The sequence below is a fragment of the Harpia harpyja genome, chromosome 3 (genome assembly GCF_026419915.1).
Source record: "Harpia harpyja isolate bHarHar1 chromosome 3, bHarHar1 primary haplotype, whole genome shotgun sequence".
Taxonomy (NCBI): domain Eukaryota; kingdom Metazoa; phylum Chordata; class Aves; order Accipitriformes; family Accipitridae; genus Harpia; species Harpia harpyja.
The window spans coordinates 26,757,948-26,775,288 of record NC_068942.1 but is presented as its reverse complement, the minus strand read 5'-3'; the positions used below and the strand labels follow the sequence as shown (position 1 = coordinate 26,775,288).

Below are 17,341 nucleotides of genomic sequence, written 5' to 3'. Positions count from 1 at the left end.
TTAAAATAATTTTAAAGGAAATAGTTAATATTCTCTAAGACTTCCAAAACTCCGTACTACTGATGAAAGACGCTACATTTCCCTTTATGCTCTTCTGTAACCTTGGGCTGCGCTTGTCCAGCCTCTCCCATGCCATTTCATCTGCCCCGTGGCGGTGCCATCCTGGGCTGTAGCACCCAGAAAAACAACAGCAGAGGCCTCAAAGTCTCTTGTAAAAAAACCCCACTGTCACCAGATTTGAAAATCATAAGCATTTTCAAAATGATGAGTATTAGGAGACTTGTAAGTAATCACCTTGGAACTTAGATGGTATTTCTCTTTTTTTAATTCAGCTACCGTTTTCCTCATTGCAAAATGAATGTAATTTAGTTATGCTATTTTATTTAATTTTAAGAATACAACATCCATTAGAAAGTACATTATAAAGTATGTTTTGCCAGAAACATCTCCAATATTATAGTGAATAATCCTGTTATATCCTTCTGTGATTTATAGTGCTTTTTTTTCTTGTCTTTAACTTCAAACATTTGCCAGTAAAAGATGGTAGTGTCAGGCTAAGAAGCTCCATAAAGTTTTATGCACCTGGAAAAAGAGGACCCCTTTCATGTTTTCTAGTTTGACTTCTATATGTGTTACTTTTTTCTGGAATTGTCTGCAATTTGGCTCAAGTTTCCTGAAGAACATGAAAGTAGTACTGCAAAAAAATAGTCCTCTGAATGGAAAATACAAGAACGAAAAGATCCCCTGAATTGAGGGGGAAAAAAGGCCGTAGGAACAGTGGATTATAGGTGTCGGTTCTTGGATCTTCTTTCTAATGCCAGTTTGACTCACTGTAGAGCTTTAGTTGAGTTAAATAATCCTCTTTCACCCCTCGAATCGGGATCTGCAGGCATAATAGTCTTTTCCTGCTTTGCAGGGAATTTGAAAGAGATATACATGAATAGACTAACACAGAAGTACAAGGCCAAATTAGTGAAAATATAATATGTAGCAGCTAATGATTAACTTGTAGGGAAAACACTGTACCTCATTGCACATCATTTGGATTGTGGCTGTATTTTAGGTATTTTCCCTTTTAAATCTGTCACTGGTATTAAAAGTATGATGGAGAACTTAACTCTTCATTCAGCATGAATGAGGAAGAAAGGTATAATAGAAGAACCAACAGTGAAGGGAAACTTCTTTTTTCTAATTGAAATATTCCACGTATTCAGCATTTCCTGTTGTCTAAGCACATAAACAGAGGGATTTATTAAATAAAAAGTCATTGCAACTGCATAAGTTCTTCTCCACTTTAAGACCAGCCCTATAAGGGAGGATATGATCTGCATACTCTGACAATTTACTTTAGTTCTTTAGCTTCACCATACACAAATGTTTAAATCATTGGTAGTCTGTAAGAGATATACTTTCCCTGATAATATAATTCAGCAGAAGCTAAAAGCCTTTCCTGGGATTAAAGTAGAGTTCACCAGCTTTGACACTGAGAAGCAGCTTAATAAAAAACAATCTTGGAGGACATACCTCCTTGGCTTTGCAGACACGTACACAGGACTCTTTCTCCCATTCCCCAGCACAGCCCTCCCCCTCTCTGGTCCAAGAAAATGGAGAAATAATGTTATTCCATTTTTAGCTTCCTTTCATGAGATTTATCGGATAGACAGGAGATGGAAGTTCAGCAGCATGGAAGCTGCAGGTATGCTGGTGCTGTGTTGGGTCCTGCTCAAGACCTACAGATCTCATGTTGAGAGCTGCTGAATTATCCCGGGGAGGAGCGGGATGGCTTCAGGGTGGTAGCTCCAGCGAGATACTTGAACTTTTCTGTCTTAGCTGTGCATTTAGGTGACAGCTAACATACTTAGTGAGCTCTTGTATTTTGTTAAGCTCTCCACTCGTAGCTGCCTCCTGTACTCAAAGGCTTGCCCCACACCCTTCTCGATGCTGAGGTTTGGTCATTACATGGTGCTAAATACAACCGATCTCTGGAAAAATCTGGGTTAAGGATCCTGGAGAGCCTGCTGGCCTTCGCCAGCCGAGCGTTCCCTGTTGGGGATTGACCACACGCTCCCTGGGAGAACTGGAGACCTTGGACGGCAGTGCCAGCAGCAAGCTCTCCTCCTAATTAATTGTAGCTATACTGCAATCTGTTAAGGAGCTGTGTGATGGCAACTGAACAGTGATAACTGGCACCCACTGATGCCAGATCATAAAAAGCTGAATTACGCGTTTGGTTGTCCTAGTATTTGGGGAGGGGGCAGGGCGAGGGAGAAATACCATATGCTGTTTTTAATCTTTTTAGAGTTGTTTAATGTTCCTCTAGCACAAAAATGGTTTCTTAGGAGTACTTTCCTTTGCAGAATTTCTTTGTGATAAATTATTTCCCTTTCAGCTTGAATGCATACTATGCGGTACCACATTAGATACTGTTTTCTTTTTCTAAGTGTTGTTGTTTAATAAGTTTCAGAATTCAGAAAAAAAAAAGTCAAGGAAGTTATATTTTACATGATACCTAGGAAAATTCCAGAAGGAGCTCAATCTTCCTTTAAAAAAACACTTAAGAAAGAGAGTTGAAGTATTGCCTTGAGAAGGAGTATTCAAAACCTGCCTGGGGAAGGACCATGAGGAGAGGCTGTTTAGCCACTAAAAATTGTCTCTGAAGGAGATTAAATGCTGAGATTTTGCAGTGTGAGTGCACAAGAGGAACCTGGACGGTTGTATGGGCACAGAGGCAGGTACCAAGGGGCCTTATATACACATGCACCTCATGAGTTACCTCCACATACTCAACAAAGACAAAAAAATCACAGGTTTTTTTTTTATTGGGGTTTTATTGGCCATTATGAACAAATATGGTGACCAGCTGATAGTCATAATCAGATCTTGCTCACAGTTTTTTTAGATTAGGGGAGAATGGTGGGGGGGACCACCCCAGGAAGCCACACAGCTGGTAATTATTATGTATCCTTTTTATCTGGATTTAAGAAACAGTGCCTGCTTATTTCTCAAGTTAATGCACATGAAAGAGAGAAGACAAGACCAAGATCTTGCAGATATTAAAGTGGAAAAAAAAATGCTGAGCAGCCACAGTTTTTGCAAGCGGTGCACACTGGAAAAGCAATAAAAGGACCAACATGGGCATTTATCACTGCTGCAGAAGTTTCCTTCTTAGCGAGGGCAAGTTTATCCATAAATTGCAACAAGCAGAATATTGCTGCTGAATGGGAACCACATAAAGAAAGAAAACACACAGGAAAGACGAGAATAAATTGTTTGAATTCCAACATTTCAGTCTTCAGGAAGAAAACCCTGACCAGCATTGTCCTTCTTAGCTCTCCACCTCTCAGGCACTAAGAGGGGTCCTTTCATTTCTTTGCAGAGGCCCTTCAGCAAGCAGGGCCCTGTGAGAGCTGCATGGTCTCCAAAGCAAAAGGGGCTGGGACCCCATGAATTACCTTGTAGAGCTGGGGGGATTTCCAAGGACCTCCAATGCACCCTCCCTTAGTTGCCAGGGCAGGAGGGCACGGATGCTGCTCGTGCGAGCATCTGTCTCTGCACTCTCTGTTCTACTAGACCACTGGTTAGAAAATCTGTCGAGACTCTTCTGAAGTTAAATTCTGAGTTTTCTTTTCACAAAACAACACTTGCTTTTGATGGACAATTTATTTTTTTTTCTCTTCCCTCTAAAGACTGAACAGTAAAAGCCAAAACATTTTGGCCAGATGTGTGGAAAAAATTTATTTGGCGTTGCTGCCAATGAATTGTGGGAGTCACTGTTTGGCTGTCTCACGCCTCTGCTCTCCTCACCAAGCCTCCGGATGATGATATCTCCTGAAATGCACTGTGGCAAGCGTGCTGCTCTGGCATCTCTGCAAAGGAGAAAGAGTGCATGGGGGAAGAGCCTGGCCCCAGGAGCACACAGCAGAGAACCCCTCCACAGCAACACCTTTGAGCCATATGGGCAGCTGTGGTACAGGCAAACGTCAAAGTTTCAGGTTCAGATTTTTCTTTAAAAAGATAAAAAGTGTATTTAGGAAAAACAAAGCCCCTTTCCAAGCAGCTCTCATTAAGACCTTATTTTACCTTTGCTGGGAGGAGGAGGACAGTGAAAGAATCATCTTATCTCCATCAGCTCATAGCAATGCTCTTGCTCGGATGCCCTAAAGCTCATTCTCTCCTATTTCCCATGCTTGCCTTTGCTATAGACCTTCAAAGACAGCAGCAAGGTAGCAGACTTTTGATTTTTCACATGCTGAGATGTGAAAGAAAGACAATTAATTTTCTATTCCCTAGCAACTGCCCATATAAACAACTACTAGACAAGCAATAAAACTGGGTTTGAGACCTACAAGAAAATTGACATTGTAAATAAATTGTTTTCGTACTGAAGTGGTGTAAGAGGACCAAAAGGAGAGTTAAATCCAAGTGAAGATCCTTGTTTTTTCCTTTCATCAAATGTAGCAGAGTAGACCACTAAGTCCAGCCATCTTTTCCCAGCAGCACTCACCAATTTTCCCAGTCCCAGCTTCTTCACATTGCCATTTCCCAAAGCTTTTCCTGTAAAATTAAACAAGCTTAGGTATATCACGAATGCAGAAATACTGCAGATTTTGAATGATTTTAATTTGCTTATAGTTGCTCCCATTGTGTGTCCTCCTGCTTTCCATGTTTGCTTCTCAGCTCACTTCTTGGCCATGGTGCGGTGGCACCACCAGTGCCGCAAGTGCTTCCACACGTCTGGCTCAGAGGTCTTTGGGGAAATTGCCTTTTGTCCTCCTCATGTCACAACCTAAAGGGCTCCCCAGCCTGCGGGTGTGTGGCGATCACAACTGTGGGTTTGTAGGATTCTGTAATACACAAGAACATGGAGGCCTTATCCTCTAAATTTCTCTGCTTTGTTACAGATGACCACAAATACCACAAAAATCACCACTAGCAAGTATACCTATGATTAATAAAGGGAATATAAACATCTCAAGCTATTTACAAATTACTATTAGCAATTAATAGAGTGGCAGCAATCAATCATAGTAACAATCAGTAGTATAGCAACAATCAATAGTATTAGAGCAACAACCAAATAGATATATACTATCAGAGGTTACTACAAAGTTATCATGAGTGAAGCAACTTATCAACAATACAGATATACTTATGATAGTTTACTTATATGAATATATAATATCAGTATTAAGCAAATTAGATCTCAGAAGGGGCCAAACCATCCCAAAAGTGGGAGGACAAACCAAACTGACCCCAGAAGGGGGCCCAAAGGGCACCAGTAACGTTAACAGCGAGAGTCTCACTTCAGAGATGCTCTGCATCACAGAGGCTGGAGTCAGCCAGGCATTCCCAGTCAGGGTCCAAGATTTCATAGAACATTCGTGTGGAGAATTCAACCTGTTTAGGGAATGAAAAGTACGCGCAGCACAGAAAGTTCTCAGAGAGAGCGAGCAGCTCCATTTTGGATTAAAAAAAAAGTCATTTTTTATATCACAGAGACAGAAGAGGGCATAGGACACCACCACTTTGAACAGCCAATAGATGCTGTTAATTTCTGTTTTTCATCTGGGACAGCCAATAGATGATGATGTTTTCTGTTCTTTCAGACCAATTTTTATTTTCCCAGACTGTTTTCCTCTTCATGCAGTTAGAAGAGCCAAGGGCAGCTACCAAATCATACTTTCTCAGGATGTTTTCCTCCTTTTTCCAGACTGTTTTTCACCTTTTCAGATGATAAGTTGCTGTTACAGTTCCTTGTTTTTGCAGTTATCAATGGTATCTCTGGATGTCTCCGGTTTCTAGGTACCCAGCTGTACTTCAAAGATGCCAGCTGTGTAATTCTCAAGGATGCTTCTGGTTCAAAGACTTGGTTCCCAGGCTCACCGTTCCCAGACTGGCAGGCATTTCCTCTGTCAGTATTTCTCCAGCAGATATTTTCTTCTGTTAACTAATTTTCCCCTTCTAACCAGGCTGCCTTTATGGCTGCTACCATCACCTCACCAACCAGCGTCACTGCTTGGTGGCCACTAAGTCAAGTCTGCAAGCTGCTAGGCTTGTCTACAGGAGGGAAAATAGTTATTTTGGCAGTTGGCTTGTCTGCAAGGGTGAAGGGGTGTTATTTGTCAATTTGTTTTGTTTTAAGCCAAAAAAAATTAAGCAGGAGCTAGGTTGAACGAGAGGAAAATGCTGTAAGGGTTTCTGGGAGGGTCTGAATGCTAAATGCTGTCTGTGCACAGGTTACAAAAACAGATGAGCTGAGATTTGTTGTATTTTTCCTCCATCAGAATTTTTTGCTTTATATTCTAGCTAAAATGGTGCATAGGAAGAAAATTACAGAAAATATGTTTTTGCTTACATTTTCCAGTTATTCCTTTTCAAAAAGAGGCTGCTTTTTTTTCTCTAATCTGACTCCTAGTGAAAAAAAATCCATAAAAGTAGAAGCCCCAGGCTAGACTGTTTTGCATGATATGAAAATGGAGAGTAAGACTCCCATCTCAGGCCTGCTTCAGTCTCCTGAAGGGAAGGAGATGGGACTGTGTATCTGGTGCTCTCCATCTTACCATTGGGGAAGATCTGGACACAAGCAGAAATGGCACAGATTTTTAAAGATATTTCGACCTCACTCCTATCTGAAAGGTCTGAATCATTTAGAAGCCCCTTACAAAAAGGGACACAGGTGCTAGGTTCTCATTGCCAGTCCATGGGTGATTTAAAATCTCTTAGGACCATCAATGAGCCTTGCAACATGAGAAAAGCAATACTTGAAATACTTAGCGAGGCTGACTCATTGTGAGGTTGGAATTGATTGATGTCTTTGACATCTACATCTATCTCTGGGTAAGGTCTGGGGCCCTGCAAAAACACAGGGCACAAAGAAGCATGAGGCCAAAGTATGACGTAGACCAGAGATTCTACTGTTACCTTATAAGAGAAATCTGGACATAAAATTGAATGTCTGATGGGGATCATCAAAAATATAGCTTTTACCTAGTCTGCTAGGTAGGGATTTGTATTTATGAATCTTTATTGTGTTTATACCATTTTCATCTCCTTCACTTATTTATCTGTTCTCTGCCAGGTTTCCTCTTTTCTTCAACAACATTTGACTAGATGCCCTGTCATGAGAGAAAAGTATGAAGAAATACTAATTTTTCAAAACTGAATCTAAAATATATGGTTTATGGTTTTTCTTATGTTACTGTACAGATTAATTGTATCTCAGTTGTTCCTAAATCTGGCTTTCATAGCAAATAGAGTTATCAAGAGCTGAATATTTCTTTGAGACAATTCTACTGAAATCAGTGTAGTTCACAGATGCAGGTCTGAAATCCATGGCTTAGCTTTCTTCTGTTATCTCAGTAACAGTCTTCTATGTTTGACAGTATAATTTCTCCAACTGCCTATCCAGAAAGTGACCAAAAGGTAGGATCTGGAAAGGTAATATGAAAAAAATGTCACTATCTTAAAAAAAGCCCACATTTCATTTCCACTAAGCAGCTTGTTAGAGGAAGATGAGATGGCAAATCAACAACATGGAGGTAGGAAGGCCAGGTCGTGCAATGGTCAGCTAAGTCCCTCCCATGCTGTGTCAAATATCTGAGGAAAAAATACTGCAGCATGAAGAAATAGTAAATCTACTTCTGCTTCTCATTCAGAAACTATACTCAGTGCTTCCCTTCTGATGGCTGTCAGCTGGATAATGCTACTGGATAATTGGATTTACAGCTTTGGAAAAAAATCAAATCTATTTAGGGACAGTAGGATTCCTTTTCAGAAGGCAAACAAACAAACCACCAGTTATACAAGCAGGAGGATGCCTCGTAAGAGTCCTTTCAGTGACAATCTGGACTGAGGTGAGGATGAGAGCGGGTCTCTGTGTGTGCGGTAATGGGCATCAGGCTGGGAATGAAGCAGCGTTTTGTCCTGCAGAACTGGCTCACCCCCAACACTGCTCCTTTCAGCTCACTTTCTGAAACATCCCACATTTGCCGGGTATGATGCCAGCCAGAGTCATAGTAACCTGCAGCAAACTGTTATCTTACAAAAGACATGCAGGTAGCATGCAGGCAGCTTACCTTCCTGTAGTTCTGTTGGCACAGGAGAGTTTTACTCCTTGTGCAGCTTTGAGCTCTTCAGCAGTTATCTTAAAATGTGAATTAGCTAACTGGGTTATTCTCTTTCTGGTTGTGACTGGGACTCGGATCAAGGGTCCCCCAAACAAATTCCCCTTTACCTTTATGGGCATGTGTTTAGGATCTTGATTTGGGCTGATGAAGCTTGCTGATTTGCAGTTAGGTAGGTATGTATATATATAAATTCAGTATTATGGACATTAAATAATAGCAAGATCACCTGAAATTTAGATAAAAGATAGACAGTGATTGCAAGTGGAGTACGGCCTGACTATCTGAAGGAATTGGTTGAATACACTGTGGACCCAAATGTCATATTTCTGTTACCCATCAAACATTGTACCCCTTTGGGGGGACAGAAATCTCAAATTCCAATCTGTAAAAAATAAGCTGCGTGAGCCACATCTCATTTCAGTGTTAGGAATCATACTAATGAAAATGTACCTGATTTGTAGGCATATGAGGGTAAGAACATTGTCACAAAATAGGTATATCAAAGCGTCTATGGCATAAAGAACAACTAGGTTAGGAAACGGGCTATATAAACCATCAAGATTTTAGCAGAGCATTTGCCTTTTTCCATGACGGTATGTCACACTGGGAACATGGGACACCAAGAAAATGAAATTCTAAGTATATTTAAAGAGTGATGTTGATGACAAAGACAGTGTTGTGCTGATGAAATCTCGGAGGTAAGCTCAGGAAAGGATGCTTTCTGGTCACAACATAAAAGAATCCACACGGCTGAGGCCCAGGCCAGACTTAAATGGAAGGAAGTATTTATCACAGCACAGATATAAGTTATAAAGTGCATTATGAACAAAGCATTTATGTACAAAGCATTTCCAAAAAGCCAAGGATGAGCACAAGGCAACAGAACTGAGCATGACTCCCTACGCGATGCTGGCATTAGTAAAATCCCGCGGTAGCTCTGAAATACAAACACGTACAGGGAAATGAGATACGGAATAACTCCATTATTTTCTGGCTCATTTAAAATTGTGTATTCTTCCTTTGGTGAACATGAAGCATGAGCGGCAGAAACCGGTGACCAGTTTAACTGTAAGAGGGTGAGTCCTGAGACCTTCTGTCCCTCTGATCCTCACCATCCCGCCTGGTGCCTGGCAGGTCCCGCGGTGGTGGCCGAAGGGCTGCTCCCACTCCCAGTGCTCCTCAGCCAGAGCTCACCCCGGCACAGCCTCCCCGGACGGGCTACATGGGAATGCCTGCTGGCTTGATAGTAGGAAGAAAGCCAGAAGGCTTATGGGGTGGCTTTGCACCTCTAGATAACATGCAGGCAAGGGGACCGTGCTCTTTCCCATGCCTGCATTCAGTGTCACGGTGAGCCCACACCGTCCCATCAGTAAAGCCTAACAGGGTGTTTCACAGCTGGGTCCCCACGACACCCCCAGTACCTTTGCACCTGATGCCAGAGGGCAGACGGACTGCCAGAGGAAGAATAAATATTTAGCCATCAATAGATGGGGCAGAAACAGGGTGCACCAGGACAGAAGATGAAGCAGATGAACCTTAAGACAATCTGAAAAAGAAAAATTGGGAAAAGGTGGAGATTATTATTGGTTTATACTCTGTCAATAAAGCTACTTTGAGGCTGATGCTGTGCATACCCTTAAAAAGCCCCACATAGAGTATATACCAACATTTACATGCAGTGAATTTCCCTAAAATTTTAGTAGAAATTAGAGTAACAAATATAACAGGGAACTGTGATTTTTTTCCCCAAGGTTACTCTTTCCAGAAGAAAAAAGCTGTAGATTCTAAGGAAGGAGAAAAATCATTGAAAATAAAAGTCAGCTTTAACCCAGGACATGAAAGCTCTACTTTCATGCTGTACTGCAGCAGGTGTTTTTTAATCATCAGAGAAAACCGTGTATATGAGCCCCCATGCAGCAAAGTCAGCTCGTGCGGCTGATGGATGTTAAGCTAGAAGATTTGAAAAAAAAACCATAAAATAAACAATTGGGAGCAGCAGAAATTTAACAAATAGAGTCAAAGAAGCTTCAAAAGGTGCCCTTACGGGTGATACTTGTAGGACCCAGGACATGCTGGTAACCTGGGAGATAAGTTCACCCTTATCCTTCCTGATTAGAGACAGAGATCTGAAGCAGATCTTTGTCCTCCCAGCAGGATCATCCCAGTAACCCGTGTGCTATGGAGCATGTCTTCTGCCAAAACAGTCCCATTTTAGAGGAAATGGGAAACACTTGTGTCTGTGGTTGGCCAGAGAGCTAATCAGCAGGTCAGGGCCCATGTAGGCCCGGTTGCCAGTCCCTGCTCTGGTCAACAGTAAATGTTTTATACAAATTGGAAACATGTTGACCAGTTGATACTGAAACGAACTTCCTTTAGAATATCCTACATGCAATCTGTTCTGGAGGAGGTGATAGGAGGGATTTGAAACAGGTTTCCCAAGTCTGGATGGAAGTCTTAAAGGAAGGGAAGAGTAGTTTTTTCTTTTCTTTGGATTTCTTCCTTCATTTTGGCCAAACATACGCAACAAAATCAACTCAGATTCGAAAATCAGATTGATTCTAATTGAAATAAATTTTCAGGACACGAGGTATTTCATAAATACTATAATAAAAGAAGAAAGAAAGTTAGATAAAATAATTAAAAGTGGACTAGAAATCCAGAGTGAGATATTTCTTCACCCAGGCTTGTTCTGTAACCTTCTGCAGTTGACCCTTCTTGCTCTGGCTCACAGAAGTATGACCACCTACCTGAACTCCATCTGGGATTTAGATACCCAGCTCGGGCTCTCCACAGGCTATCGGCTGTTGTATGCCGGGGCTGTGCCGCTGCGCTCTGTTCCCGGACCTCTGCCCTGCCTGGGAAGAGAAGTCAGGCAACTCCCAACTAAGTTCATTTAATGCACACCCCCACGGAGTATCATTCTCTGAGCCTGGCCTGGCATAACAGAAAGAAGAACAATAAAACCTTGTACAACTGCTGCATGATGGAAGTGTTCAATTCTGAGACAGGTATCACCTTTAATGTGTTGCTCCTCTAACAAGTCTACAGGGAAGCAGTCAATAGCGGCATTTTCTCTTGTTCTTCCTTTACCAATTTTCTCCTGCATTTTCAGTCTCCGAGAGCTAATGAAAGGACATACCAGGATGTCTAATGAAGTGCTAACAAATGAGTCTTTCTGATGTTTTTCAAGGTCTTGGATAATAAACGCCAACCAGAGGTCTCACTTATTTACCAGCCATTGGGTACAGCAAGGAGTCCTGGGCTAGTGGGAAGCAAGTGCCCACCATGATGGCCCATCAAGAAGCACAGCGTGGTCCCCGTAGCCCACCAAGGTCATTGCACAATTACGGTTTGTTTGCCATATGTCCCTGTGAAAGGAAAGTTAGAGACCTTTTTGCTGTAATTCTCACTGAATTTTGGTGGTTTATATAAGGTCAAATAAGATTCTGTAATATGCTGAACCTTTCGGCATAACAATGTATAACCCAGTTATCTTCTGTTGACAGTTCAAGGTCTGACTATATTGGGAAGAAATGACAATCCGTAGTAGGACTGGATATTTAGGGTCTGGGCAACTGTGTTTATTTCTGCCTGAACTCTGTTTCAGTTTTGCATGTGTAAGAAAAGTGGTGCCCGTTAGACTGCCTTGCAGGAGGACTGTTTAGGGTTGGGTGGCAAGGCTGAAAGGCACCTTTCATCTCCCCGTGAGAGAAGCCGCAGAGTGGACACATGAGCGTAATTTAGCGAGGGATGCCATGTTCCTCTTCCAGCTCCCAGCAGACCCAAACCCCAGAGGAAGTCTGAAATGAAGCCAGGGAACTTGGCTAAAATTATTTTTTTGAAAGTGCCAGCACTGTTTGGAACTTCCACGACTATCTTAAGCAATCTGTTGGGTTTTGTCATAATGCTGCAGGCTCACGTAGGACTTAGGAAGGAAAATGCACCTGACCTCTGGCTGCCATGAGTGGCTTGGGCTGTAGCCCTGTGGCCACGGGTCTGTTCTGGGTCCTGTGCTGCTTTGCCTGATCCTGGCCACGAACTTGTGGGCCAGTTGCTGCCCCGCCTCTGTCCTATTTCCTCCATTTCACCACTTGATTGCAACTTAAAATAATGCTCTGCCTTCCTTCCTTTTTATTGTACCTTTATTTTATATTGCTTCTAAAGAAGCGATGGTTGCCATTAGGGAAACCTGGAGTTTCTTTCTCTTTCCTTAACTAACGTTCTTTTGAAACCTCTCTCGCTTCTCTTCCAGCTTTCTCTTATTATTAACATAATGTGTGTCTTTCCATCTCAACTGCCATTTTAGTCTGAAAAGTGACTGTGAAATTGCTTTTATCTGTAATGTGCTCCCTGTAAGAGTTCAGTTAGATCTTATTTTAGTGACAAAACCAAGCTCCTCCTGCTATAGCTGCCAAATTAACGTGGCTAAGAAAAAAACAAAGTAGAGTCTGTTTCTTCATTGGTATCTTAAAAAGAAACCTGTTTATGTAAAACCTATCCATTTTGTTTAGATTTATGCAATTCCAGAGCTTACTTATGCAAACAAGAAACGACACAAGTCCTAGTTTTCAGTTGCCTACAGCTCTGAAAGCTGTCAACAGACCTGGATGGACAAAACTTGTCATCTTGGCGCTTACGAGCTTGCAGAAGAAAACTAGTTTTCAGATCACAGATTGAATCTGCAATCAGTTTAATGCCTGGAGGCAAAAAAGAACAAGCCTGCCGGGCAGGCTCAATTCCAAAGTATTGAAAACTTCAGTGTCATTTTGTTAATAGTTTTCCATTAAGACACCAACGTTTTTAAAAGTCTGGGAAGATAAATTCCATAGCTTTTTATTAAGTTAGGCCAGGCCTTCACTTTTCCAATATGATGCAGAAAAGGATCCCCAAGCCTCATATGGCATTAATGAAGGCAGGGCTGCTGCAGGGCAGTGGGGGTCACGGAGCCCCTGTGTGCACCACGTATCTCCCACCCGCTGCCCTCTGGAAAGGCATCTCCCCTTGCCTTGTCAGATGTGTAACTGATGGTCTTTATTGAAATGAATATACAAAGGGATAAAATTGGGCACTGTCTTGTCCTTATACAACCATCTTTGTAAGTGCATTTGATAGGTTTTTCCTGATACTGTTAGGCTGACCCATTTTTTTGCATGACCCCAGCTTTGCAAGGTACATGTCACATTATCTTGCAGTGAGTAAAATAAATTATTCCATTTAAATTTGTTTAATTTAATATAAAATGTGGTTTAGCTGCATGTTCTAGTTTTGAAATCCCTTTTAACAATTGAGTAATAGGCAGTACTGTATGTTTTCATTTTTTAAAATAATTCAGTCCTGATTCAAGTCATTAAGATTTATAGAGTTAGTATACTGTCTGTTGATGCTGGTATTTTCTTGCTTTACAGTCTCTTTGTAGCAGGGATCCAACTTTTAAACTTATTTTGCCTTCTCAGTTTTCACTGTAAGCAGTGACGTTCCGCAGTATGTTTTTAGTGATGTCACAGAAGACTGAATCATAGAAAAAGGGGTTCAGAAGGATCTCAAAAGACCACTCACCCCTACTTGGAGGAAGGATCAACTGCATTTCTGTCGTGATTCACAGATGTTTATCAAAAATATTTGGTTTTGAAGGTGTCCAGTAGTGGATTTTCCAGGGCTTGTCCGGTGATAAAACCAGTGCCTCACTATATTTTAGGGTTTCTCATTAGTTGTCTTCCTATGTCCAGCGTGAAGTCCCTTTTTACAATTAAGCCCACACATTCTTGCCTTCACTGCTGTATGCATACAGAGAGAATCTTTTTTCTCTTCCTCTGAAACATTTTTTTTTCAACATGCTTGAATACCGTCTTGTTCCCTCAGACTCTTTGTACACTGAACATCTTCTCTTGATTCAACCTTTCTCAGAGATCATGTTTTCTGGTCCTCTGATCATTCTTACAGCTCCCCTCTGCAGCCTCTGTGCTTCCTTGATGGCTCTCCTGAAGCAGAGTGCTCTGAGCTTTATTTGTAATAGAGCTGAGCTAGCACAGTACTGTTTTAAATGATTTTAGGGAGACAACAGTACCAGAAGGAAACCCCCTAATATCTTCTTTAAAAAGGCAAGTAAGGAATAAAAGGATATGTTTTGTGGTAGAAGCCAAACAAGCAAGGAACCAAAGAAATGGTTAAGTTTTCCAAATGAATTGAATATTATAAAAAAAAAAAAAGAAAAATCCCATACACAATGCAAATGCAGTGAATAAAATATAGCTAATATTTCTAGACTATGAGGCAGCTTATATAAACTTGGCTGAAAAAAATCTGTAGTAACAAGTTTTAATGATATGAGGAAAATAAAGTGTGTAAGCAATTTAAGGAAAAAAGAAATCCCATAAGTGGGGAATGAAGCCTGTGCTGCATTGGGGAAGGGGGGGGGGTGCTTAAGTGAGAGACAGAGAGAGAAATTGCATTTCTCTTGGTAAGTCTTAATGAAATTGAACTATTTATAGCAAGACAGTTGCTATAACAGTTCAGTTGCCAAAATTTTAAGGAAAGACCCTAGGTCATAATAAATGACAGCACAACTAGCATCTGAAATAAAGAATTTACTTTGCAGGAGAGAAGAGCAAAGAATGTGTTAATTCATGCAGCATATGCTTACTGTCATTCGTACAGATGGAGAGTAAGGATATGTTTATATGGATTTTTTTTTTTTTTGAGGTACGTTTAGATTAACAAGTGCTTGCTTTCACCAAGATGAAGCGTGCATCACCAGGGCCAGGGTGGTTCATCTAGCCTGGACAGCACATGATACTGCCAGTGCTGGGATTTCCCAGCGAGGTGCTGGCTGCCCGAGGGCAGTGGGAGTCCAAACCGGGGTGCCAGGCTCCCTACTGCTCTCCCTGGCTCCACGCTGGAGAGCCATGCAACATCTCTTGCCTGTTTCTCCTTGTATAAATTGAGAAGAACATATTCTGAGCCTGTGTCGTGCCTTGGGTTCTGTGGATGACAAACACTTTCTCCAACAGGGAGTTTCTAGTTCTAAAACTATTTCTCAGGGGATCTACCAGGCACACCGCTGGGCTACGTATGCCTTTCTAACATGAAGATTACATATGCTTTTGTCCTGAAGCTGCAGTAAAAGTGTAACTTAACTAATCCATTCCACACCCAGCCCCTTAAACACTAAAATGTCCCATGAAGGGACAGTAAAGTCCTCCAAAGTTGCAGTTCAGTCAGTGGCCCTGCAGGGATTCATCTCATTCACCACCATTCCAGGTTACTGAGGCTCAGAGGGTTTCTTGTATTTGTTCCCCTCTTTGACTTATCCTTCCCTTTGAATTATCCTACTGGACTCTTGAGTTATCCTACAAGCCTCTTCTGGCCTCTGGTATCTCAAGAGTAATTCATGCAATTAGTTGCTGCCTTACAGAGCTAACTGCTGATGCAAACCAGGTATCACCCATGAATAAAGCAAGAGAAGTGCTAAAAAGAAAAATACTGAAGCCTAAAATGGATACAAAATGAATGAGAAAAGGCAGGACTGGACAAGGTTGTCTTTACTCCCCCATTTGTGTTTTACTCCTCCATATGTTGCTTACGCAACGTAAAACATTCCTTGCTGCCAGCAACAGACTAACCCATCACACATAACTCACTGTCTGGCCATCACATCTGTAACTTGTGTCATATTATGTAAAAAGTAGGCGAAGCAAAAGGGAGTGTTACTGCAGTCTAATACCAAAAATATTATTTCTATGGAATCTAGTGCAGCAGGGTAGATGTGTTTCAAGAAGCCACAAAAAAGGAGAGAAATTGTTTTCAAGGTGTTAATCAAATATATGAAACTCTGATTTTGCCATCCTGAACCTCAGGGTAAAAGAGATTCAGGTTTGAATATTTGTTTCAAAAATCTGTTGCAAGGAAAATGGGATCAAATCCAGGACTTTGGTGGGGAAATGAATGGCAGAATTCCTGCTGGTTTTGGTAGCGCAAGAGTCTGGCTGCTGCTTAGGATGCAGCAAGAGGGGCTGGTTCGCTTCCCTGGAAGATGGAGATGCATTCCCTTGCCCCGCTCAGAGGAAGTGCATTTGAGTTTATGTGGGGTGAATTAATAGTTCTTAGTGTTTCTGGAGACATTTGGACTGCACTTGTTCATGCTTCAGTGGGCAGCTGGATTAGTTTTGGGGGTTTGCCAATGATAGCTGGTCTTTCATTATTAATGTCTCAGACTAATATATTGGATTTTCATAATTCTGGCTCTCATCCCTTTATGTGTAAAATAAGTTTTCAGATAATGTGCCTTCTCATGTAAATCTGCAAGATATAAAGAGTGAAGGTAGAGGGAAAGGTAAGCAGGACGGGGGGACAGGCTGTGAGAGCAAGTTAGTGACAAGGGGCTCCTTGGAGAGAAGGAGGAGGGTGACGGGGAAGGAATGCACGGGGCTGGCCAGCTGGAGGGTGCTCAGGGTAAGTTCCTTGAGACTCAGCCTCCTGCTGAACCACAGCTTTCAATTTTTGGTTTAGGCATAACCTCTGAAAAAATAGTAGTAACTGATGCATTACTATCAGATAGCAAAGGATCCAGTTGAAAAACTAGAAGCACTGCTGTGGTAATGCAAGAGTTAATCATCAGTTATACAAATCCTCAGCAACTGAAACAAATAAGCAGGTTGATAGATAGAAACTATCTGTCTCTGCTGGGTCCGGGAAACCATTATTTTGGCATGAAGAATGAGAAAGGGCAGATAATAGAATTGCCCATGCTCCAGGGCGCAAACACACAAATTCTCACGCATAGCTTTGTGCAACAAACTCTCTGATAAAGTTTGTTGTCTCGTTCCAAATGAAATTCATCCGGTTAAAAGATGCACTTCTAAACTTCATGTCCTTCACACACATCACAAATGCAGTTGGTGTTATGGACAAGGAATTAATGGCCTAATTCGATTTCACCTTCTTCCTTTAGGGAAGATGCAAAATAATCACAAAGTCCTGGTCCATTTACATTTTCTGGGTCACACTGGAGGAGCACCTTGGGCTGGGCAGGCTGATCCAGGTTCTCTCTCCCATGGTAACACCTCTTTTCTTTTTTTGTTGGGAGACTGTATGAGCATTTCCCTTCTTTTCTGCTGTGACAGGGTTTCCAGAAGAGCTGAGCACAGTTCCTAGCATGATGAGCTGAGACTGTCCATCACTGGAGAGATGCAAGACGTGCAGACAAGATGCTCTGGCAG

General features: G+C 41.7%; 1 long non-coding RNA gene across 1 annotated transcript; it reads right to left on the bottom strand.

Moving 5' to 3' along the window:
• Positions 1-2,761: 2,761 nt before the first annotated feature.
• LOC128140214 (uncharacterized) lies at positions 2,762-5,452 on the bottom strand. Its single transcript, XR_008234646.1, has 3 exons — positions 5,304-5,452; positions 4,683-4,844; positions 2,762-4,554 (listed from the first exon to the last, which is right to left on the bottom strand). It is a non-coding gene; the product is annotated as an uncharacterized LOC128140214 (long non-coding RNA).
• Between the last annotated feature and the right edge of the window lie 11,889 nt (positions 5,453-17,341).